Raw genomic sequence first — 27,738 nt, 5'->3', positions numbered from 1 at the left:
AGCAATATAGCCACTAAGAGAATATAGTCATAATGTCAACATTATCACAATGACAATTTACTGTCGTCTTAATAGTAAAGTTATCACGATAATGTATCGCTTATGAAAAAAATATGCAGGACTAAAAAAAATAACAGTATAGCAACTATAAAAGAGATCACCTTGACACTATAGCCAAGGTGACGATATGTAAATCTTCGCAATATAAACAAAATGAGTAGATAGCCAAAATGACGGTATGTTCATAATGACAATACTGCTGCTATGAAAATATATCCCCCATGACACTATAGCTATAATGACAATAAAGCAATCTTCACAAAAGGGTAACAGTGAAAATACAGCAAACGACTATATAGCCACCATGAAAGTACAGCCACTATGACAATAATGTCACGATGTAATTCACTGACTATATAAACATCATGAAAATAAGGCTTCCATGTCAACATACATACCATGACAATTTAGCCAATATGATAATATAGTCAAGACGGAAATATATTCACTATAACAATATAGCCATGATCATATAAGTGATATGACAATACAGTCAACGCAACAATAAGGAAGCCTTCAAATTATATTCATTATGGCAATATAAGCACCTGACAATATTGATGCTGTGACAAAATAGTCTCTTTCGGATCATAGCAAACATATAGGCTCCAGGACAATATAGTGTCCATGACAAAATAGCGACCAAGAAGAGATTTTTAATTAAGATATAGTCACCTTGACAGTATAGCCGATAAAACAATGAAACAACTATGAAAATGTACCTGCTATAACAATATAGCTACCATGAAAATGCAGGCAACATGACAAAATTGTCACAATGAAATATAAATGCCATTACAATTTAGTTACCACAATCATATATTTATCATGATAATATCATCAGGAGGCTGACATAAACACCATCACAGTATAAAAACCATGACAATATTGTGAACTGATAATATGATATCCATATACTTACACTCACATTACCAAATAAGCCGCCATGAAAATATTGTTATCATGATCATATGATTAAAACAAAATTGTAGTTAATTACAAAATATATCCCCAACGACAAAATTAACCATAGCAATATAGCCAGCAAGTAAATATAGCGACCAAGATAATGTAGTTAGGATGGCATTATATTGAAAATAACAATACAGCCACAATGGCAATATCGTCAATATGACAATGGAGCTACCATGAAAATATAGTAACATTGACAATGTAGCTACTATGATAATAAAATCCCAGGGAACATATCCACAATAACAGTTTATTTGCTAAGACACTATATCACCATGCCAATATCGCCAAAATGTTAGTCTAGGCATCATGCCAATATACCACCAGAAAAAGAAAATAAGCACCACAATGATATAGGTAACTTAACAATTTAGCTACCCTGATAATATGTTCAATATGAAAAGACAGTCACCTCCTTACAGTATAACTACCATGGCAATGTAGTCACCTATCAATATAGTCACCATGGCAATATAGTTACCATAACCATGTAATCATAACTGGAATATAACCAACATGACTATATAGTCAAGATGACATGCAAGCATCATGACAATACAGTCAACATGACATTAGAGTCTCTACGACAATATTGCAATCGCTTCAATAAATTAAATGATGATATAGGTATTACTGGAACACAGTCACCATGACAGTATTATCACAAGTGCAATGTAACAGCGATAACAAAATCATCCTACCATGAAAATTTAGCCACCCTGCCACTGCAATATAGCTAACATAATAATACATTCACTACGACAGTACTGAAACCATAACAATATAGCATATCATGACAATGTAGTCACCTGATGACAGTCGCGCACCAGCTACCGACGTGTACGGAGCTGCTGTCGTCTTTCAGAGCTAGGTTGTAGCTATTCCTCTCTGTGTTGTCGCTACCCTTGCTTTGTTTTGAAGGTTATATCTTATATGATCATGATTGGTGTATGATTATCGAAAGCATGATGTGATATCGTTTGTATTTCATTATAATGAATTTGTCATAGTAACTATATTTTCATGTAAGCTATATTGTTATAGTAGGTACATTTTCATGGTTGCTCCACTATTTTATTGGCTATACTTTCAAGGTGACTGTATTGTGATGATAAATTCTGTCTTCTTCGCTATTTTGTCATAGAGACTATATTCTCTTGGACGCTATATTTTTCCTATGATCCAAAAATGACTATTTTGTCACAGTATCTATATTTTCATGTGGCTGTATTCTCAGAGTGGATATTATTTATAAATGCGTTTATTGTTTCGTTGACTATATTGTCCTATCATTTATGTGATTATGGTGGCTTTATTGTTATGGTGAATATATTAGCGTCTTGACTATATTATCAGAATGGCGAAACTGTCACTTTAAAGATATTCATATGGAGGCTATATTTTCACGACAAATATATTTATATGAACGCTATATTTTCATGATGTTCATGTACTCATAGTATATTCATTATCAAGGTGACGCTAATGTCCTGGCGATTGATTTATATCGAGAGATTATTGTGATGGTGGCTGTACTGTCTTGATGGCTGTATAGTCGTTTGCTCTATTTTCAATATTACTCTTTTTGTGAAGATGGCTTTATTGTCAGTGAAGCTGGATACTCGTGGGGAACATATTTCATAGTTGCAGTATTGTCATTATGAACATACCGTCGTTCTGATTATCATCTCTTTTTCTTTACGTTGCTATGAGGTATATATCGTCACCTTGACTATAGTGGCAAGGTGATCTTTTTTTATAGGTGCTATACTGTCATTTTCTAATCATGCATATTTTGTCACAAGCGATATATCATTTTGAAAACTTTATTATTAAGGTGACAGTATTTTAATAAAGACTATATTGTCATAATGACTACAATATCAGAGTGGCTATATTGCCATGGTCACTATTTTATCATGATATTTATGTCATAGTGACTGTATTTTCACGGCAGGTTTTTAATGGTGTATAGAATTTTGTCCCTGAGGTTATACCATAATAGAAGCGAAATTTTTATTTTTCATTAAATGATCAAGTGACTACATTGTCATGATATGTTATAATGTTATGGTTTCAGTACTATCGTGGTGAATGTTTTGTTATTGTGGCTATATTGTAATGGAAGCCATAGTGGCAGTGTGACTATATTTTCATGGTAGGATCATTTTATTATGACGATTATATAACATTTCTGAGTATATTGTCATCTTGATTATGTTGCCATAATATCTATATTGTCATTTAACTTGTTGAATTAGTGGCAATATTGTGTTAGAGACTGTATTTTGATGTTTTCTGTATTGTCATGGTAGTTGTATTGTCATCGTGACTATAAGGACATGGTGACTATATTGCCATTAAGAATACATTGCTATGGTAATCATATTGCCACGATGGCTATATTGTGTGGTTACCATATTGCCATGATGGCTATATTGTTTAGTTACCATATTGCCATGATGGCTATTTGTCATTTTTTTTTTTTTCATATTTCAAGTAGGTGGCTGTCTTTTAATGTTACCTATATTGTCAGAGCAGTATATTGTCAAGTTAGCTATATCGTTGTGATGAGTATTTTTTTGTTGATATATTACCATGATGGCTATACTAACATTTTAGAGGTATTGGCATGGTGATATATCGTCTTAGCAGCTAAACTCTTGTTGTGGCTATCTTTTGGGTATTTTCTATCTTGAATATTTTGCCATGGCAGCTACATTATCAACGTTACTATATTTTCATGGTAGCTATATTGTCATGGTGACGACATTGGCACGGTGGCTGTATTGAAGTTCTCAATACAATGCTCGCTACATTATCTTGGTCGCTATAACAAGTTGATGGCTTTATTGCTACGATTGATTTTGTCGTTGGGGATATATTTGTCACTACCTACGATATTGTTGTGATTACATGATCATGATAACAATATATTCATGGCGGCTTCTTTGGTATTGTAAATGTAAGTGTATGGATATCATATCATCATGTCACTTATACTGTCATGGTTTTTATACTGTGATATTGTATATGTCAACCTGCTGATTATATGATCATGATTGGACTATGATTATGGTAACTATATTGTAATGCCGATGATATTTCATTATGATAATTTTGTCATGTTGACTAAAATTTCATGACATCTATAATGTTTTGTCAGGTACAGTTTCATGATTGTTACATTTTTTTATGGTCTATACTGTCAAGGTGTCTATATCATAATGGTATGTCCAGTCTTGGTCGCTATTTTGTCAGGGAGACTATGTTGTCCTGCCAGCTATATGTTTGCTATGATTCAAAAGAGACTACTTGTCACAGAATCTATATTGTCATGTAGTTATACTGCAATAGTGAATATGATTTGTATATATCTTTCTTGCTTCTTTGACTGTATTGTCATATCAGTTATATGATCACTGTGGCTATATTGTTATACTGAATAAATTGCCGTCATGACTATATTATCATAATCGCCAGATTATCAAGGGAGACATGTTGACATGGAGGATATATTTTCATGATATTTATATAGTCATGGTAAGTTTATTATCAAGGTGACTAATGACATGGTGATGATTTGTATCATGACATTATTATCATGGTGGCTGAACTATGCTGGTGGCTATATTCTCGTTTGCTGTATTTTCAATGTTGCTCTTTTGTGAATATGGCTTTGTTGTCAGTGTATTTTCAAGGTGGCAGTATTGTCATTATGACCATACCGTCATTTTGGCTCTCTTTTCATTTTAGTTACATTGCTATAATGTATATATCGTCACCTTAGCTATATTGGCAAGGTGATCTTTTTATAGGTGATATATTGTCATTATTCAACTCTTGCATACTTTGTCATAAGCGAAATATTATCATGATAATTATATTTTTTTGGTGACAAGATTGTCATAGCGACTATATTATCATTATGACTATAATGTCACAGTGGCTATATTGCCAAGATAACTATATTGTCATGGTCACTTTTTTATCAGGATCTTTATAATGTCATAATGACTGTATTTTCGTAGAAGCTTTTTTAATGGTGTTGATATTGCCCTTCAGGATATACCATTATAAAAGAGAAATTGTCATTTTGATTAAATTATCAGCTGACTACAATGCCATGATATGCTATACTGTTATAGTTTCAGTACTGTCATGGTATATCTTTTATTACTGTTTCTACATTGCAATGGAAACCAAAATGGTTGGTGGCTTTATTTTTATGGTTGGATAATTTTATCATGGCGATTATATTGCATTTCTGAGTATATTGTCATGGTGACTATGTTGCCATAATATCTATATTGTCATATAATTTGTCAAATTAATGGCAATATTGTCTTAGTGGCGGTACCGTCATGTTATCTGTATTGTCACGGTGGTTGTATTGTCAAAGTGACTATATAGTCATGTTGGCTACGTTGTCGTTAAGATCACATTGTTATGGTAACTATATTACCATAGTGGCTGTATTGTTAAATCACTATATCGCCTTGATGGGTATTTGTCATTTTTGTTACATAACAAGGAGGTGACTGTCTTTTCATGTTGGCGAAATTGTCATAGTAGCTACATTGTCGAGTAGTGGGTATATATATTTCTTTTCTGGCGGTATATTATCATGATGGCAATAATAACATTATGGCGATATTGGCATGGCGATATAGTGTTTAACAGCTAAACTCTTGTTATGGATATTTTTCAATTGTATATTTTATCATGGTAGCTACATAGGCAAGGTTACTATATTTTCATGGTAGCTACAATGTCATGGTGAAGACATTGGCATGGTGGTTGTATTCTTACTTTCAATATAATGCCGTCCTGGCTAAATTATCTTGGTCGCTATATCAACTCTATGGCTATATTGTTATGGTTATTTTTGTCTTTCGGGATATATTTTGTAATTAGTGACAATACTGTTGTGATTATATGATCATGATAATATTTTCATGGAAACTTATGTGGTATTGTAAGTGTAAGTAAATGGATATCCTCTCATCATGTCACTTAAATTGTCATGGTTTTTACACTATGATCTTGTTTATGTCAAGCTGCTGATTATATGATCATGATTGGTGCATGATTATGGTAACTATATTGTAATGTCGTTTTATTTCATTGTGATAATTTTGTCATGTTGACTACAATTCCATGACAGCTATAATGTTATGAGCATATCATGATGGTAAATCCTGTCTGAGTCACTGTATTTTTCACAGAGACTATATTATCCTGGAGTCTATATTTTTGCTGTGATCCGAAAACGACTACCTATTAACAGTATCTATATTGTTAGGTGGTTATATCGCCATTGTGCATATAAGTTGAATGTTTCTATATCTTTGCTTTGATTATATTGTCATATCAGTTATATGATCGTGGTAGCATTATTGTCATAGTGAATAGATTGTCGTCGTGACTATATTTTCATAATAGCTAAATTGTCATAGCAAATATCTTGACATGGGGGCTATACTTTCATGATATTTATAAAGTCATTGTAAGATTACTGTCAAGGTGACTGTATTGTCATGGTGATTGAATTATATCGTGATACTATTGTCAAGATGGCTGTATTGTCATGGTGGCTATATTGTAGTTTGCTGTATTTTAATTTTACGCTTTTGTGAAGATAGCTTTGCTGTCAGTGTACCTATAGTGTCATGTAAAATAAATTTTCATAGTGGAATTATTGTCATTATGAACATTATGTCATTTTGGCCATATCCTTATTTTGGTTACATTTCTATCACAAATATATCATCACCTTGGCTATATTAGCAACGTGATCTTTTTTTACTGTTGCTATATTTTCATTTTTTAATCATGCATTTTTTGTCGTAAGTGATACATTATCATGATAACTATAACATTCCGGTAACTATACATTGGCATTTTGACTATATTGTTGTTATGACAATGATATCATGTTGGATATCTTGCCAAAGTAACTTTATTGTTATTGTGTCTATTTCATCATGATGGTTATAATGTCATGGTGACTACATTTTCACGGTAGCTTTTATATTGGTGTTGGGTTTGCCCTTCAGGATGTATCATTATAAAACGAGATTCTCATTTTGATTAAATCATTAGGGGACTACATTGTCGTGATATGCTATATTGTTATAGTTTCAGGAATGTCATTGTATATGTATTATTATGTTGGCTATATTCCAATGGAAGCCATAGTGGCATAGTGGCTATATTTTCATAATATAATCATTTGGTTATGTCGGTTATGTTCCACTTGTGTGTATATTGTCATGGTGACTGTTGCCATAATATCTAAACTGTCATTGGTTTGTTGAATTGGTGGCTATATTGTCATAATGTAATGTCATGGTTCCTGTATTGTCTTTGTGGTCGTAGTGTCATCTTGTCTATATGGTCATGGTAGTTATATTTCCATTAACATTATATTGATATGGTAACTATATTGCCATGGCGGCTATATTGTTAAATGAATATATTGCCATGATGGCTATTTATTATTTTTTGTTATATTACAAGGGGGTGATTATCTTTTCATGTTGCCTATATATAAGGGTACCTATATTGTTGTCATAAGACAATATAGTCGCCATGCCAATATTTTCACCTTAATGATATGGGTATCATGATAATATATCGCTTATAACAGAATATGCACGATTAAAAAATGACAATATACCACCTACAAAAAAAATCACCTTCCCAATATAACCAAGGTGACGATATGTATAACATAACAATGTAACCCAAATTAGAAGATAGCCAAAATGACTTTATTTCATAATGAGAATTGCGTCATTATGAAAATTTTTTCCCAATGAAAGTATAGCTACACTGACATTAAAGCCATATTCACGAAACAGTAACATTGAAAACGCATCAAACGACAATATAGCCACCATGGTTATACAGCTACTATAACAATAATGTTACAACATAAATCAATCACTGTGATACTAGAGTAAACTTGAAAATTTTTTTACAATTACCCTAAAAGTATCATGAGAATGCATCATCCATATCAACATATTTCCCATGACAATTTTGCCATTATGATAGTATAGTCACAACTACAATATATTCACTATAACAACAAATCTACCATGGCCATGTAACTGATATAACAATATAGTCAACGCAACATTAAAGAAACATTCAGAATATGTTCAAAACGTCAATATAGCCACCTGACAATATAGATACCGTGACAAAATAGTCGCTTTCGGATCATAGGAAACATATAGCCTCTAAAGTATATAGTGTCCAGGAGACAATAGCGTTCAAAACAGAATCTATCAATACTATACAGCCGCCTTGACAGTATAGCCCATAAAACAATGTCAGAACCATGAAAATGTACATGCCATACCAATATAACTACTATCAAAAGAAAGTCAACATACCAAAATGATCAAAAAAGATATTGCCATTGCTATATACTTACAATAATCATAGAGTAATGATGATAATGTATTCAGCATTTTCACATAAGCACCATCACCGTTTAAAAGCATAATAGACTAAGTTACATGATGATATGATATACAGACAGATACACTTAAGATGCCAAATAAGCCGTCATAGAAAAATTATCACGATCATATAATCACAACCAAATTATAGGTAAAGACAAAATACATCCCCAACGATGAAATTGACCGTAGCAATATAGCCATCAAGTTGATATAGCGACCAAGATAATGTAGCCAGGATGGCGTTATATTGAACATAACAATACGCCCGCCATGCCAATATCGTCATCTTTACAATGTAGCTTGCATGAAATATAGTAACCTTGACAATGTAGGTACCATGATAATGTATTCCCATGAAAAAATGTCCAAAACCACCGGTGGGGTGCGAACACTATATCACCATGCTAATCTTGCCAAAATTCTAGTATAGCAATCATGGCAATATACCAAAAGGAAAAAAAATACCCACCACAATAAGATAGCTAACTTAACAATATATCTATTCTGACAAAAAGCCATGTTTGGCAATATAGTTACCATAAGAATGTAATCATAATGACAGTATAGCCATCATAACCATAGAGTCACGATGACAAGATAACCATGACGACCATACAGGCAACATGACAATACAGTCTCTATGACAATATTGCCATCAATTTAATAAATCAAATGACAATATAGAAATTATGGCAACACAGTCACCATGACAATATATTCAAAAATACAATAAAATACTAATAACAAAAGGATCAAACCATGAAAATATAGCCACCCTGACATTATGGCTTCCATTATAATGTAGCCAACATAATATACATTCACCATGACAGTACTATAACAATATAGCAAGTCATGACAATGTATTCACCTCATAGTTTAAAAAAAATGATATATCCGTTTTATAATGATATATCTCCAAGAGTAAATCAACACTATTAAACAAGCTACAATGAAAATGTAGTCACATGTAGTTATCCTAGCAATATAGCCACTAAGAGATTATAGTCATCATGACAATATAGTCACCATGACAATATACTGTCACTTTAATGACATAGTTATCAAGATAATGTATCACTCATGAAAATATATATGATTAAAAAGAATGACAATATAACAACTATAGAGAGATCACCTTGCCAATATATCCAAGGTGACGATATGTAAATCTTCGCAATGTAACCAAATTGAGCAGATAGCCAAAATGACTATATGTTCATAATGACAATACTGCTACTACGAAAATATATTCCCCATGACACTATAGCTACAATGACAATAAAGCAATCTTCACAAAAAAGTAACATAGAAAATACAGGAAACGACAATATAGCCACCATGACAATGCAGCTATCGTGACAATAATGTCACGATATACATCAATCTCTAGGCTATTAGAGTCATCTTTATAGTAATCTTTCAATGACTTTATGAATATCATGAAAATATAGCCCTCATGTCAACATATTTCCTATGACAATTTAGCCATTATGATGATATAGTCACGACGACAAGATATTCACTATGACAATAAAGCTACCATGATCATATAACTGATATGACAATATAGATTTCAGGATATGTAGTGTCCAGGACAATATAGAAATTACGGCAACACAGTAACCATGAGAATATACTCACAAATACAATAAAATCGTCATAACAAAATGATGCAAACATGAAAATATAGTTACCCTGCCACTATGACTTTAATTGAGATGTAACCAACATAATATACATTCAACATGACAGTACTGAAACTATAACAATATCGCATATCATGGCAATATATTCACATGATAATTTAAAGAAAAGGAAATTTTCGTTTTTATAATATATATTCAAGGGCAAAATCAACACCATTAAATATGCTACAATGAAAATGCAGTCAAAATGTCATTATAATCATCATCATGAAATAGTCACCATGACAGTATAGATATCTTAGCAATATAGCCACTAAGAGATTATAGTCATATTGTCAACATTTTCAAAATGACAATATACCGTTCATAATGACAATATACTGTTCATATGTTCATAAAAACAATACTGCTGCTATGAAAATATATCCCCCATGACACTATAGCTACAATGACAATAAAGCAATCTTCACAAAAGAGTAATAGTGAAAATACAGGAAACGACTATAGAGCCACCATGAAAGTACGGCCACTATGACAATAATGTCACATTATAATTCACTGACTATATAAACATCATGAAAATGATGCCTCCATGTCAACATACTCACCATGACAATTTAACCAATATAATAAGATAGTCAAGACGGCAATATATTCACTATAACAATATAGCCATGATCATATAAGTGATATGACAATACAGTCAACGCAACAATGAGGAAGCATTCAAATTATATTCATTATGGCAATATACGCACCTGACAATATTGATGCTGTGACAAAATAGTCTCTTTCGGATCACAGCAAACATATAGGTCCCTGGACAATATAGTGTCCATGACAAAATAGCAACCAAGACAAGATTTTTGATTAAGATATAATCACCTTGAGAGTATTGCCGATAAATCAATGAAACAACAATGAAAATGTACCTGTCATAACAATATAGTTACCATGAAAATGCAGGCAACATGACAAAATTGTCACAATGAAATATAATCGCCATTACAATTTAGTTACCATAATCATATATCAATCATGATAATATCATCAGGAGGCTGACATAAACACCATCACAGTATAAAAACCATGACAATATAGAGACATGATAATATGATATCCATACACTTGCACTCACATTACCAAATAAGCCGCCATGAAAATATTGTTATCATGATCATATGATTAAAACAAAATTGTAGTTAATTACAAAATATATCACCAACGACAAAATTAACCATAGCAATATAGCCAGCAAGTAAATATAGCAACCAAGATAACTTCGTTAGGATGGCATTATATTGAAAATAACAATACAGCCACAATGGCAATATCGTCACCATGACAATAGAGCTACCATGAAAATATAGTAACATTAACAATGTAGCTACTATGATAATAAAATCCCATGGAACATATCCACAATAACAGTTTATTTGCTAAGACACTATATCACCATGCCAATATCGCCAAAATGTTAGTCTAGACATCATGGCAATATACCACCAGAAAAAGAAAATAAGCACCACAATGATATAGCTAACTTAACAATGTAGCTACCCTGATAATATATTCAATATGAAAAGACAGTCACCTCTTTACAGTATAACAAAAATGAAAAATAGCTATCATGGCAATGTAGTCACCTATCAATATAGTCACCATGGCAATATAGTTACCATAACCATGTAATCATAACTGGAATATAACCAACTTGACTATATGGTCAAGATGACATGCAACCATCATGACAATACAGGCAACATGACATTAGAGTCTCTACGACAATATTGCAATCGCTTCAACGAATTAAATGATAATATAGATATTACTGGAACACAGTCACCATGACAGTATTATCACAAATGCAATATAACCGCGATAACAAAATTATCCTACCATGAAAATTTAGCCACCCTGCCACTGCAATATAGCTAACATAATAATACATTCACTACGATAGTACTGAAACCATGACAATATAGCATATCATGTCAATGTAGTCACCTGATGACAGTCTCGCACCAGCTACCAACGTGTACGGCGCTGCTATCGTCTTTCAGAGCTAGGTTGTAGCTATTCCTCCCTGCGTTATCGCTACCCTTGCTTTGTTTTGAAGGTTTTATCTTATATAATCATGATTGGTGTATGATTATCGAAACCATAATGTGATATCGTTTGTATATCGTTGTAATGAATTTGTCATAGTAACTATAATTTCATGTAAGCTAAATTGTTATGGTAGGTACATTTTCACGGTTGTTCCACTGTTTTATTAGCTATACTGTCAAGGTGACTGTAATGTGATGATAAATCCTATATTCTTTGCTATTTTGTCATAGAGACTATATTCTCTTGGACGCTATATGTTTGCTATGATCCAAAAATGACTATTTTGTCACAGTATTTATATTTTCATGTGGCTGTATTCTCAGAGTGGATATAATTTATACATGCGTTTATTGTTGCGTTGACTATATTGTCATATCATGTAAGTGATCATGGTGGCTTTATTGTTATGGTGAATATATTAGCGTCTTGACTATATTATCAGAATGGCGAAACTGTCACTTTAAAGATATTCATATGGAGGATATATTTTCACGACAAATATATTTATATGGACGCTATATTCTCATGATGTTGATGTACTCATTGTATATTCATTATCAAGGTGACGCTTATGTCCTGGCGATTGATTTATATCGAGAGATTATTGTCATGGTGGCTGTACTGTCTTGATGGCTGTATAGTCGGTTGCTATTTTTTCAATAGTACTCTTTTGTGAAGATGGCTTTATTGTCAGTGAAGCTGGAGAATCGTGGGGAACATATTTTCTTAGTTGCATTATTATCATTATGAACATACCGTCGTTCTGGTTATCATCTCTTTTTCTTTACGTTGCTATGATGTATATATCGTCACCTTGACTATAGTGGCAAGGTGATCTTTTTTATATGTGCTATACTGTCACTTTCTAATCATACATATTTTGTCACAAGCGATATATCATTTTGATAACTTTATTATTAAAGTGACAGTATTTCAGTAGCGACTATATTGTCATAATGACTATAATCTCAGAGTGGCTATATTGCCATGACCACTATTTTATCATGATATTTATGTCATAGTGACTTTATTTTCATGGAAGCTTTTTAATGGTGTATAAAATTTTGTCCCTGAGGTTATACCATAATAGAAGCGAAATTTTTATTTTTCATTAAATGATCAAGTGACTGCATTGTCATCATATGCTATATTGTTATGGTTTCAGTACTGTCGTGGTGAATGTTTTGTTATTGTGGCTATATTGTAATGGAAGCCATAGTGGCAGGGTGACTATATTTTCATGGTAGGATCATTTTATTCACTCCATCTTTCCACCTCCAATTTGGTCTCCCTCTTCTCCTCGTTCTCTCCACCTCCGACACATATATCCTCTTGGTCAATCTTTCCTCACTCATTCTCTCCATGTGCCCAAACCACTTCAAAACACCCTCTTCTGCTCTCTCAACCACGCTCTTTTTATTTCCACACATCTCTCTTACCCTTACGTTACTCACTCGATCAAACCACCTCACACCACACATTGTCCTCAAACATCTCATTTCCAGCACATCCATCCTCCTGCGCACAACACTATCCATAGCCCACGCCTCGTAACCATACAACATTGTTGGAACCACTATTCCTTCAAACATACCCATTTTTGCTTTCCGAGATAATGTTCTCGACTTCCACACATTCTTCAAGGCCCCCAGAATTTTCGCCCCCTCCCCCACCCTATGATCCACTTCCGCTTCCATGTTTCCATCCGCTGCCAGATCCACTCCCAGATATCTAAAACACTTCACTTCCTCCAGTTTTTCTCCATTCAAACTCACCTCCCAATTGACTTGACCCTCAACCCTACTGTACCTATTAACCTTGCTCTTATTCACATTTACTCTTAACTTTCTTCTTCCACACACTTTACCAAACTCAGTCACCAGCTTCTGCAGTTTCTCACATGAATCAGCCACCAGCGCTGTATCATCAGCGAACAACAACTGACTCACTTCCCAAGCTCTCCCATCCCCAACAGACTTCATACTTGCCCCTCTTTCCAAAACTCTTGCATTTACCTCCCTAACAACCCCATCCATAAACAAATTAAAGAACCATCACACACCCCTGCCGCAAACCTACATTCACTGAGAACCAATCACTTTCCTCTCTTCCTACACGTACACATGCCTTACATCCTCGATAAAAACTTTTCACTGCTTCTAACAACTTTCCTCCTACACCATATATTCTTAATACCTTCCACAGAGCATCTCTATCAACTCTATCATATGCCTTCTCCAGATCCATAAATGCTACATATATGACGATTATATAACATTTCTGAGTATATTGTCATCGTGATTGTGTTGCCATAATATCTATATTGTCATTTAACTTGTTGAATTAGTGGCAATATTGTCTTAGAGACTGTATTTTAATGTTTTCTGTATTGTCATGGGAGTTGTATTGTCATCGTGACTATAAGGACATGGTGACTATATTGCCATTAAGAATACATTGCTATGGTAATCATATTGCCATGATGGCTATATTGTTTGGTTACCATATTGCCATGATGGCTATATTGTTTAGTTACCATATTGCCATGATGGCTACTTGTCATTCTTTTTCTTTTATATTTCAAGGAGGTGGCTGTCTTTTAATGTTACCTATATTGTCAGAGTAGTATATTGTCAGGTTAGCTATATCGTTGTGATGAATATTTTTTCTGTTGATATATTACCATGATGGCTATACTAACATTTTAGAGATATTGGAATGGTGATATATCGTCTTAGCAGCTAAACTCTTGTTGTGGCTATCTTTTGGGTATTTTCTATCTTGAATATTTTGCCATGGGAGCTACATTATCAACGTTACTATATTTTCATAGTAGCTATATTGTCATGTTGACGACATTGTCACGGTGGCTGTATTGTAATTCTCAATACAATGCTCGCTACATTATCTTGGTCGCTATAACAAGTTGATGTTTATATTGCTATGATTAATCTTGTCGTTGGGGATATAGTTGACACTACCTACAATATTGTTGTGATTATATGATCATGATAACAATATATTCATGGCGGCTTCTTTGGTATTGTAAATGTAAGTGTATGGATATCATATCATCATGTCACTTATACTGTCATGGATTTTATACTGTGATATTGTTTATGTCAACTTGCTGATTATATTATCATGATTGGTCTATGATTATGGTAACTATATTGTAATGCCGATGATATTTCATTATGATAATTTTGTCATGTTGACTAAAATTTCATGACATCTATAATGTTTTGGCAGGTACAGTTTCATGATTGTTACATTGTTTTATGTTCTATACTGTCAAGGTGTCTATATTATAAATATAAATCCTGTCTTGGTCGCTATTTTGTCATAGAGACTATGTTGTCCTGCCGGCTATATGTTTCCTATGATTCAAAAGCGACTATTTGTCACAGTATCTATATTGTCATGTAGTTATACTGCAATAGTGATTATGATTTGTATATTTCTTTTTTGCTTCTTTGACACTATTGTCACATCAGTTATATGATCACTGTGGCTATATTGTTATAGTGAATAAATTGCCGTCATGACTATATTTTCATAATGGCCAGATTATCATGGCAGACATGTTGACATTGAGGCTATATTTTCATGATATTTATACAGTCATTGTAAGTTTATTATCAAGGTGACTAATGACATGGTGATGATTTGTATCGTGACATTATTATCATGGTGGGTGAACTATGATGGTGGCTATATTCTCATTTGCTGTATTTTCAATGTTGCTCTTTTGTGAGTATGGCTTTGTTGTCAGTGTAGCTATAGTGTCATGGGGAACATATTTTCATAGTGGCAGTGTTGTCATTATGATCATACCGTCATTTTGGCTGTCTTTTCATTTTAGTTACATTGCTATAATGTATATATCGTCACCTTAGCTATATTGGCAAAGTGATCTTTTTATACGTGATGTATTGCCATTATTTAACTCTTGCATACTTTGTCATAAGCGAAATATCATCATGATAATTATATTTTTATGGTGACAATATTGTCATAGCGACTATACTATCATTATGACTATAATGTCACAGTGGCTATGTTGCCAAGAGCACTATATTGTCATGGTGACTTTTTTATCATGGTTTTTATAATGTCATAATGACTATTTTCGTAAAAGCTTTTTTAATGGTGTTGATATTTCCTTTAGGATATACCATTATAGAAGAGAAATTGTCATTTTGATTAAATAATCAAACTACATTGACTACATTGCCATGATATGCTATACTGTTATGGCTTCGGTACTGTCATGGTAAATCTTTATTACTGTTTCTAAATTGCAATGCAATGCAAAGATCACATTGCAATGAGAAGAGTGGGAGGTGGGTTGATTAGAAAGGGTAGTGAGTGGTGGGATGAAGAAGTAAGAGTATTAGTGAAAAAGAAGAGAGAGGCATTTGGACGATTTTTAGAGGGAAAAAATGCAATTGAGTGGGAGATGTATAAAAGAAAGAGACAGGAGGTCAAGAGAAAGGTGCAAGAGGTGAAAAAAAGGGCAAATGAGAGTTGGGGTGAGAGAGTATCATTAAATTTTAGGGAGAATAAAAAGATGTTCTGGAAGGAGGTAAATAAGTGCGGAAGACAAGGGAGCAAATGGGAACTTCAGTGAAGGGCGCAAATGGGGAGGTGATAACAAGTAGTGGTGATGTGAGAAGGAGATGGAGTGAGTATTTTGATGGTTTGTTGAATGTGTTTGATGATAGAGTGGCAGATATAGGGTGTTTTGGTCGAGGTGGTGTGCAAAGTGAGAGGGTTAGGGAAAATGATTTGGTAAACAGAGAAGAGGTAGTGAAAGCTGTGCGGAAGATGAAAGGCGGCAAGGCAGCAGGTTTGGATGGTATTGCAGTGGAATTTATTAAAAAAGGGGGTGACTGTATTGTTGACTGGTTGGTAAGGTTATTTAATGTATGTATGACTCATGGTGAGGTGCCTGAGGATTGGCGGAATGCGTGCATAGTGCCATTGTACAAAGGCAAAGGGGATAAGAGTGAGTGCTCAAATTACAGGGGTATAAGTTTGTTGAGTATTCCTGGTAAATTATATGGGAGGGTATTGATTGAGAGGGTGAAGGCATGTACAGAGCATCAGATTGGGGAAGAGCAGTGTGGTTTCAGAAGTGGTAGAGGATGTGTGGATCAGGTGTTTGCTTTGAAGAATGTATGTGAGAAATACTTAGAAAAGCAAATGGATTTGTATGTAGCATTTATGGATCTGGAGAAGGCATATGATAGAGTTGATAGAGATGCTCTGTGGAAGGTATTAAGAATATATGGTGTGGGAGGAAAGTTGTTAGAAGCAGTGAAAAGTTTATATCGAGGATGTAAGGCATGTGTACGTGTAGGAAGAAAGGAAAGTGATTGGTTCTCAGTGAATGTAGGTTTGCGGTAGGGGTGTGTGATGTCTCCATGGTTGTTTAATTTGTTTATGGATGGGGTTGTTAGGGAGGTAAATGCAAGAGTTTTGGAAAGAGGGGCAAGTATGAAGTCTGTTGGGGATGAGAGAGCTTGGGAAGTGAGTCAGTTGTTGTTCGCTGATGATACAGCGCTGGTGGCTGATTCATGTGAGAAACTGCAGAAGCTGGTGACTGAGTTTGGTAAAGTGTGTGGAAGAAGAAAGTTAAGAGTAAATGTGAATAAGAGCAAGGTTATTAGGTACAGTAGGGTTGAGGGTCAAGTCAATTGGGAGGTGAGTTTGAATGGAGAAAAACTGGAGGAAGTGAAGTGTTTTAGATATCTGGGAGTGGATCTGGCAGCGGATGGAACCATGGAAGCGGAAGTGGATCATAGGGTGGGGGAGGGGGCGAAAATTCTGGGGGCCTTGAAGAATGTGTGGAAGTCGAGAACATTATCTCGGAAAGCAAAAATGGGTATGTTTGAAGGAATAGTGGTTCCAACAATGTTGTATGGTTGCGAGGCGTGGGCTATGGATAGAGTTGTGCGCAGGAGGATGGATGTGCTGGAAATGAGATGTTTGAGGACAATGTGTGGTGTGAGGTGGTTTTATCGAGTGAGTAACGTAAGGGTAAGAGAGATGTGTGGAAATAAAAAGAGCGTGGTTGAGAGAGCAGAAGAGGGTGTTTTGAAGTGGTTTGGGCACGTGGAGAGAATGAGTGAGGAAAGATTGACCAAGAGGATATATGTGTCGGAGGTGGAGGGAACGAGGAGAAGAGGGAGACCAAATTGGAGGTGGAAAGATGGAGTGAAAAAGATTTTGTGTGATCGGGGCCTGAACATGCAGGAGGGTGAAAGGAGGGCAAGGAATAGAGTGAATTGGAGCGATGTGGTATACCGGGGTTGACGTGCTGTCAGTGGATTGAATCAAGGCATGTGAAGCGTCTGGGGTAAACCATGGAAAGCTGTGTAGGTATGTATATTTGCGTGTGTGGACGTATGTATATACATGTGTATGGGGGGGGGGTTGGGCCATTTCTTTCGTCTGTTTCCTTCCGCTACCTCGCAAACGCGGGAGACAGCGACAAAGTATAATAAAAATAAAAAATAATAACATTGCAATGAAACTAAAATGGTAAGTGGCTATATTTTCATGGTAGGATAATTTTATCATGGCGATTATATTGCATTTCTGAATATATTGTCATGGTGACTATGTTGCCATAATATCTATATTGTCATATAATTTGTCAAATTGATGGCAATATTGTCTTAGAGACGGTACTGTCATGTTATCTGTATTGTCACGGTGGTTGTATTGTCGTGACTATATAGTCATGTTGGCTACATTGTCGTTAAGATCACATTGTTATGGTAAGTATATTACCATAGTGGCTGTATTGTTAAATCACTATATCGCCATGATGGCTATCTGTCTGTTTTGTTATGTAACAAGGAGGTGACTGTCTTTTCATGTTGGCAATATTGTCAGAATAGCTATATTGTCGAGTAGTGGGTATATATTTCTTTTCTGGCGGTATATTATCATGATGGCAATAATAGCATTTTGGCGGTATTGACATGGCGATATAGTGTTTTAGCAGCTAAACTCTTGTTGTGGATATTTTTCAATTGTATATTTTATCATGGTAGCTACATAGTCAAGGTTAATATATTTTCATGGTAGCTAGATTGTCATGGTGAAGATATTGGCATGGTGGTTGTATTCTTACCTTCAATATAATGCCGTCCTGGCTATATTATCTTGGTCGCTATATCAAATTCATGGCTCTATTATTATGGTTAATTTTGTCTTTCGGGATATATTTTGTAATTAGTGACAATACTGTTGTGATTATATGATCATGATAATATTTTCATGAAAACTTATGTGGTAATGTAAGTGTAAGTAAATGGATATCATCTCATCATGTCACTTAAATTGTCATGGTTTTTACACTATGATCTTGTTTATGTCAACCTGCTGATTATATAATCATGATTGGTGTATGATTATGGTAACTATATTGTAATGTCGTTTTATTTCATTGTGATAATCTCGTCATGTTGACTACAATTCCATGACAGCTATAATGTTATGACTATATCATGATGATAAATCCTGTCTGAGTCACTGTTTTTTCACAGACCATATTGTCCTGGATTCTATATTTTTGCTATGATCCGAAAACGACTATCTATTAGCAGTATCTATATTGTCAGGTGGTTATATTGCCATTGTGAATATAAGTTGAATGTTTCCATGCTTTTGCTTTGATTATATTGTCATATCAGTTATATGATCATGGCAGCTTTATTGTCATAGTGAATAGATTGTCGTCGTGACTATATTTTCATAATGGCTAAATTGTCATAGCAAATATCTTGACATGGTGGCTATATATTTATGATATTTATAAAGTCATTGTAAAATTACTGTCAAGGTGACTCTATTGTAATGTTGATTGAGTTATATCGTGATATTATTGTCAAGATGGCTGTATTGTCATGGTGGCTATATTGTAGTTTGCTGTATTTTAATTTTACGCTTTTGTGAAATTAGCTTTACTGTCAGTGTACCTATAGTGTCATGGAGAATATATTTTCATAGTGGAATTATTGTCATTATGAACATACTGTCATTATGACCATCTCCTTATTTTGGTTACATTTCTATCATATATATATCATCACCCTGGCGATATTAGCAACGTGATCTCTTTTTACGGTTGCTATATTTTCATTTTTTTAATCATGCATTTTTTATCGTAAGTGATACATTATCATGATAACTATAACATTCCGGTAACTATATATTGGCGTTTTGACTATATTGTTATTATGACAATGATATCATGTTGGATATCTTGCCAAAGTAACTTTATTGTCATGATGTCTATTTCATCATGATGGTTATAATGTCATGGTGACTACATTTTCACGGTAGCTTTTATATTGGTGTTGGGTTTGCCCTTGAAGATGTATCATTATAAAACGAGATTCTCATTTAGATTAAATCTTTCGGGGACTACATTGTCGTGATATGCTATATTGTTATAGTTTCAGGAATGTCATTGTATATGTATTATTATGTTCGCTATATTCCAATGGAAGCCATAGTGGCAGAGTGTCTATATTTTCATAATATAATAATTTTGTTATGTCGATTATAGTCCACTTGTCTGTATATTGTCATGGTGACTGTTGCCATAATATCTATACTGACATTTGATTTGTTGAATTGGTGGCTATATTGTCATAATGTAATGTCATGGTTTCTGTATTGTCTTGGTGGTTGTATTGTCATCGTGTCTATATGGTCATGGTAGTTATTTTTCCGTTAAGATTATATTGATATGGTAACTATATTGCCATGGTGGCTATATTGTTAAATGAATATATTGCCATGATGGCTATTTGTTATTTTTTGTTATATTACAAGGGGGTGATTGTCTTTTCATGTTGCCTATATATCAGGATACCTATATTGTTATCATAAGATTACAGTCATAAAGACATATAGTCGCCATGACAATATTTTCACCTTAATGATATGGGTATCATGATAATATATCGCTTATAACAGAATATGCACGATTAAAAAATGACAATATACAACCTATAAAAAAAATCACCTTCCCAATATAGCCAAGGTGGCGATATATATAACATAGCAATGTAACCCAAATTAGAAGATAGCCAAAATGACTTTTTTTCATAATGACAATTGCGTCACTATGAAAATTTGTTCCCAATGAAAGTATAGCTACACTGACATTAAAGCCACTAATCACTAAATAGTAACACTAAAAACGCATCAAACGACAATATAGCCACCATGATTGTACAGCCACCATAACATTAATGTTACAACATAAATCAATCACTGTGATGTTAAACTTGAAAAAAAAATTTCAATTACCATAAAAGTATCATGAGAATATAGCATCCATATCAACATATTTCCCATGACAATTTAGCCATTATGGTAGTATAGTCACAACTACAATATATTCACTATAACAACAAAGCAACCGTGGCCATATAACTGATATAACAATATAGTCGACGCAACATTGAAGAAACATTCAGAATATGTTCACAACGTCAATATAGCCACCAGACAATATAGATACCGTGACAAAATAGTCGCTTTCGGATCATAGGAAACATATAGCCTCTAAAGTATATAGTGTCCAGGAGACAATAGCGTTCAAAACAGAATTTATCAATACTATACAGCCGCCTTGACAGTATAGCCCATAAAACAATGTCAGAACCATGAAAATGTACCTGCCATACCAATATAACTACTATCAAAATGAAGTCAACATACAAAAATGATCAAAAAAGATATTGCCATTGCTATCTTTTCATTTTAGTTACATTGCTATAATGTATATATCGTCACCTTAGCTATATTGGTAAGGTGATCTTTTTATAGGTGATATATTGTTTTTATTTAACTCTTGCATACTTTGTCATAGGCGAAATATTATCATGATAATTATATTTTTATGATGACAATATTGTCATAGCGACTATATTATCATTATGACTATAATGTCACAGTGGCTATGTTGCCAAGATAACTATATTGTCATGGTGACTTTTTTATCATGATTTTTATAATATCATAATGACTGTATTTTCGAAGAAGTTTTTTTAATGGTGTTGATATTGCCCTTGAGGATATACCATTATAGAAGAGATATTGTCATTTTGATTAAATTATCAGCTAACTACATTGCCATGATGTGGTATTCTGTTATGGTTTCAGTACTGTCATGGTAAATCTTTTATTACTGTTTCTACATTGCAATGGAAACCAAAATGGTAGGTGGCTATATTTTCATGGTAGGATGATTTTATCATGGCGATTATATTGCATTTCTGAGTATGTTGTCATGGTGACTATGTTGCCATAATATCTATATTGTCATATAATTTGTCAAATTGATGGCAATATTGTCTTAGAGACGGTACTTTCATGTTATCTGTATTGTCACGGTGGCTCTATTGTCAACGTGACTATATAGTCATGTTGGCTACAGTGTCGTTAAGATCACATTTTTATGGTAACTATATTACCATAGTGGCTGTATTGTTAAATCAATATATCGCCATGATGGCTATTTGTCATTTTTGTTATATAACAAGGAGGTGACTGTCTTTTCATGTTGGCAATATTGTCAGAATAGCTATATTGTCGAGAAGTGGGTATATATATTTCTTTCCTGGCGGTATATTATCATGATGGCAATAATAACATTTTGGCGATATTGACATGGCGATATAGTGTTTTAGCAGCTAAACTCATGTTGTGGATATTTTTCAATTGTATATTTTATCATGGTAGCTACATAGTTAAGGTTACCATATTTTCATGGTAGATACATTGTCATGGTGAAGACATTGGCATGGTCGTTGTATTCTTACTTTCAATATGATGCCGTCCTGGCTACATTATCTTGGTCGCTATATCAACTTGATGGCTATATTGTTATGGTTAGTTTTGTCTTTCGGGATATATTTTGTAATTAGTGACAATACTGTTGTGATTATATGATCATGATAATATTTTCATGGAAACTTATATGGTATTGTAAGTGGAATTGAATGGATATCATCTCATCATGTTACTTGAATTGTCATGGTTTTTACACTATGATCTTGTTTATTTCAACCTTCTGATTATATAATCATGATTGGTGTATGATTATGGTAACTATATTGTAATGTGGTTTTATTTCATTGTGATAATTTTGTCATGGTGACTACAATTCCATGACAGCTATAATGTTATGACCATATCATTATGATTAATCCTGTATGAGTCACTGTTTTTTCACAGAGGCTATATAGTCCTGCAGTCTATATTTTTGCTATGATCCGGAAACGACTATCTATTAACAGTATCTATATTGTCAGGTGGTTTTAATGCCATTGTGAATATAACTTGAATTTTTCTATATTTTTGCTTTGATTATATTGTCATATCAGTTATATGATCATGGTAGCTTTATTGTCATAGTGAATAGACTGTCGTCGTGACTATATTTTCATAATGGCTAAATTGTCATAGCAAATATCTTGACATGGGGGCTATATTTTCATATTTATAAAGTCATTGTAAGATTACTGTCAAGGAGACTCTATTGTCCAGGTGATTGAGTTAAATCGTGATATTATTGTCAAGATGGCTGTATTGTCATGGTGGCTATATTGTAGTTTGCTGTATTTTGATTTTACGCTTTTGTGAAGATAGCTTTACTGTCAGAGAACCTATAGTGTCATGGAGAATATATATTCATGGTGGAATTATTGTCATTACGAACATACTGTTATTTTGGCCATCTAGTTATTTTGGTCACATTTCTATCATATATATATATATCATCACCTTGGCTATATTAGCAATGTGATCTTTTTTTACTGGTGCTATATTTTCATTTTTTTAATCATGCATTTTTTGTCGTAAGTGATACATTATAATGATAACTATAACATTCCGGTAACTATATATTGGCATTTTGACTATATTGTTATTATGATAATGATATCATGTTGGATATCTTGCCAAAGTAACTTTATTGTCAAGGTGTCTATTTCATCATGATGGTTATAATGTCATGGTGACTACATTTTCACGGTAGCTTTTATATTGGTGTTGGGTTTGCCCTTGAGGATGTATCATTATAAAACGAGATTCTCATTTTGATTAAATCATTAGGGGACTACATTGTCGTGATATGCTATATTGTTATGGTTTCAGGAATGTCATTGTATATGTATTATTATGTTGGCTATATTCCAATGGAAGCCATAGTGGCAGAGTGGCTATATTTTCATAATATAATCATTTTGTTATGTCGATTATATTCCACTTGTGTGTATATTGTCATGGTGACTGTTGCCATAATATCTGTACTGTCATTTGATTTGTTGAATTGGTGGCTATATTGTCATAATGTAATGTCATGGTTCCTGTATTGTCATGGTGGTTGTATTGTCATCGTGTCTATATCGTCATGGTAGTTATATATCCATTAAGATTATATTGATACGGTAACTATATTCCCATGGTGGCTATATTGTTAAATGAATATATTGCCATGATGGCTATTTGTTATTTTTTGTTATAGTACAAGGGGGTGATTGTCTCTTCATGTTGCCTATATATCAGGGTACCTATATTGTTATCATAAGATTACAGTCATAAAGACAATATAGTCGCCATGCCATTATTTTCACCTTAATAATATGGGTATCATGACAATATATCGCTTATAACATAATATGCAAGATTTAAAAATGACAATACACCACCTATAAAAAAATCACCTTCCCAATATAGCGAAGATAATGATATATATAACATAGCAATGTAACCCAAATTAGAAGATAGCCAAAATGACTTTATTTCATAATGACAATTGCGTCACTATGAAAATTTGTTCCCAATGAAAGTTTAGCTACACTGACATTAAAGCCATATTCACTAAATAGTAACATTGAAAACGCATCAAACGACAATATAGCCACCATGATTGTACAGCCACCATAATAATAAAGTTACAACATAAATCAAACACTGTGATATTAGAGTAACCCTGAAACATTTTTTACAATTACCATAAAAGTATCATGAGAATATAGCATCCATATCAACATATTTCCCATGACAATTTAGCCATTATGATAGTATAGTTACAACTACAATATTTTCACTATAACAACAAAGCCACCATGGCCATATAACTGATATAACAATATAGTCAACGCAACATTAAAGAAACATTCAGAATATGTTCACAACGTCAATATAGCCACCTGACAATGTAGATATCGCGACAAAATAGTCGCTTTCGGATCATAGGAAACATATAGCCTCTAAAGTATATAGTGTCCAGGAGACCATAGCGTCCAAAACAGAATTTATCAATACTATACAGCCGCCTTGACGGTATAGCCCATAAAACTGTCTGAACCATGAAAATGTACCAGCCATAACAATATAACTACTATCAAAATGAAGTCAACATACCAAAATGATCAAAAAAGATATTGCCATTGCTATATAGTTACAATAATTAAACATTAATGATGATAATGTAATCAGCATTTTCACATAAGCACCATCACCGTTTAAAAGCATGACAGACTAAGTTACATGATGATATGATATCCAGACAGATACACTCAAGATGCCAAATAAGCCGTCAGAGAAATACTATCATGATCATGTAATCACAACCAAATTGTAGGTAAAGACAAAATACATCCCCAACGATGATATTGACCGTAGCAATATAGCCATCAAGTTGATATAGCGACCATGGTAATGTAGCCAGGATGGCTTTATATTGAACATATGAATACACCCGCCATGCCAATATCGTCATCTTTACAATTTATCTTGCCTGAAATATAGTAACCTAGACAATGTAGGTACCATGATAATGTATTCCCATGAAAAAATGTCCAAAACAACAGTTGGGCTGAGAACACTATATCACCATGCAAATCTTGCCAAAATTCTATTATAGCCATCATGGCAATATACCAAAGGGAAAAAAAATACCCACCACAATAAGATAGCTAACTTAATAATATAGCTACTCCGACAAAAAGCCATGATGGCAATATAGTTACCATAAGAATGTAATCTTAATGACAGTATAGCCATCATGACCATAGAGTCACGATGACAAGACAACCATGATGACCATACAGGCAACATGACAATACAGTCTCTAAGACAATATTGCCATCAATTTGATAAATCAAATGACAATATAGAAATTATGGCGACACAGTCACCATGACAATATATTCAAAAATACAATAAAAAACTAATAACAAAATGATCAAACCATGAAAATATAGCAACCCTGCCACTATGGCTTCCATTGTAATGTAGCCAACATAATATACATTCACCATGACACTACTGAAACTATAACAATATAGCATATCATGACAATGTATTCACCTCATAATTTAAACAAAATGAAATATCCGTTTTTATAATGATATATATCCAAGGGTAAATCAACACCATTAAATAAGCTACAATGAAAATGTAGTCATATGTAGTTATCTTAGCAATATAGCCACTAAGAGATTGTAGTCATAATGACAATATAGTCACCATGACAATATACAGTCACTTTGATGATATAGTTTTCAAGATAATGTATCACTCATGAAAAAATATGCATGGTTAAAAAAAATGACAATATAGCAATATAGCCTTGCCAATATAGCCAAGGTGACGATATGTAAATCTTCGCAATGTAACGAAAATGAGCAGATAGCCAAAATGACGATATGCTCATAATGACAATACTGCTACTACGGAAATATATTCCCTATGACATTATAGCTACAATGACAATAAAGCAATCTTCACATAAGGGTAACATTGAAAATACAGGAAACGACAATATAGCCACCATGACAATGCAGCTGTCGTGACAATAATGTCAAGATATACATCAATCGCCAGGCTATTAGAGTCACTTTGATAGTAATCTTTCAATGACTTTATGAATATCAAGAAAATGTAGCCTTCATGTCAACATATTTCCTATGACAATTTAGCCATTATGATAATATAGTCACGACGACAAGATATTCACTATGAGATTAAAGCCACCATGATCATATAACTGATATGACAATATAGATTTCAGGATATGTAATGTCCAGGAGAACATAGAAATTACGGCAAAACAGTAACCATAAGAATATACTCACAAATACAATAAAATCGTCATAACAAAATGATCCAACCATGAAAATATAGTTACCCTGCCACTATGACTTTAATTGTAATGTAACCAACATAATGTACATTCAACATGACAGTACTGAAACTATAACAATATCGCCTATCATGGCAATATATTCACATGATAATTTAAAAAAAAGGAAAAATTCATGTTGGCAATATTGTCAGAATAGCTATACTGTCTAGTAGTGGGTATACATATTTCTTTTCTTGTGGTATATTATCATGATGAAAATGATAACATTTTGGCGATATTG

Source organism: Panulirus ornatus, chromosome 55, assembly GCF_036320965.1.
Source record: "Panulirus ornatus isolate Po-2019 chromosome 55, ASM3632096v1, whole genome shotgun sequence".
Lineage (NCBI taxonomy): Eukaryota > Metazoa > Arthropoda > Malacostraca > Decapoda > Palinuridae > Panulirus > Panulirus ornatus.
Note: the sequence above shows the minus strand (reverse complement) of the source record.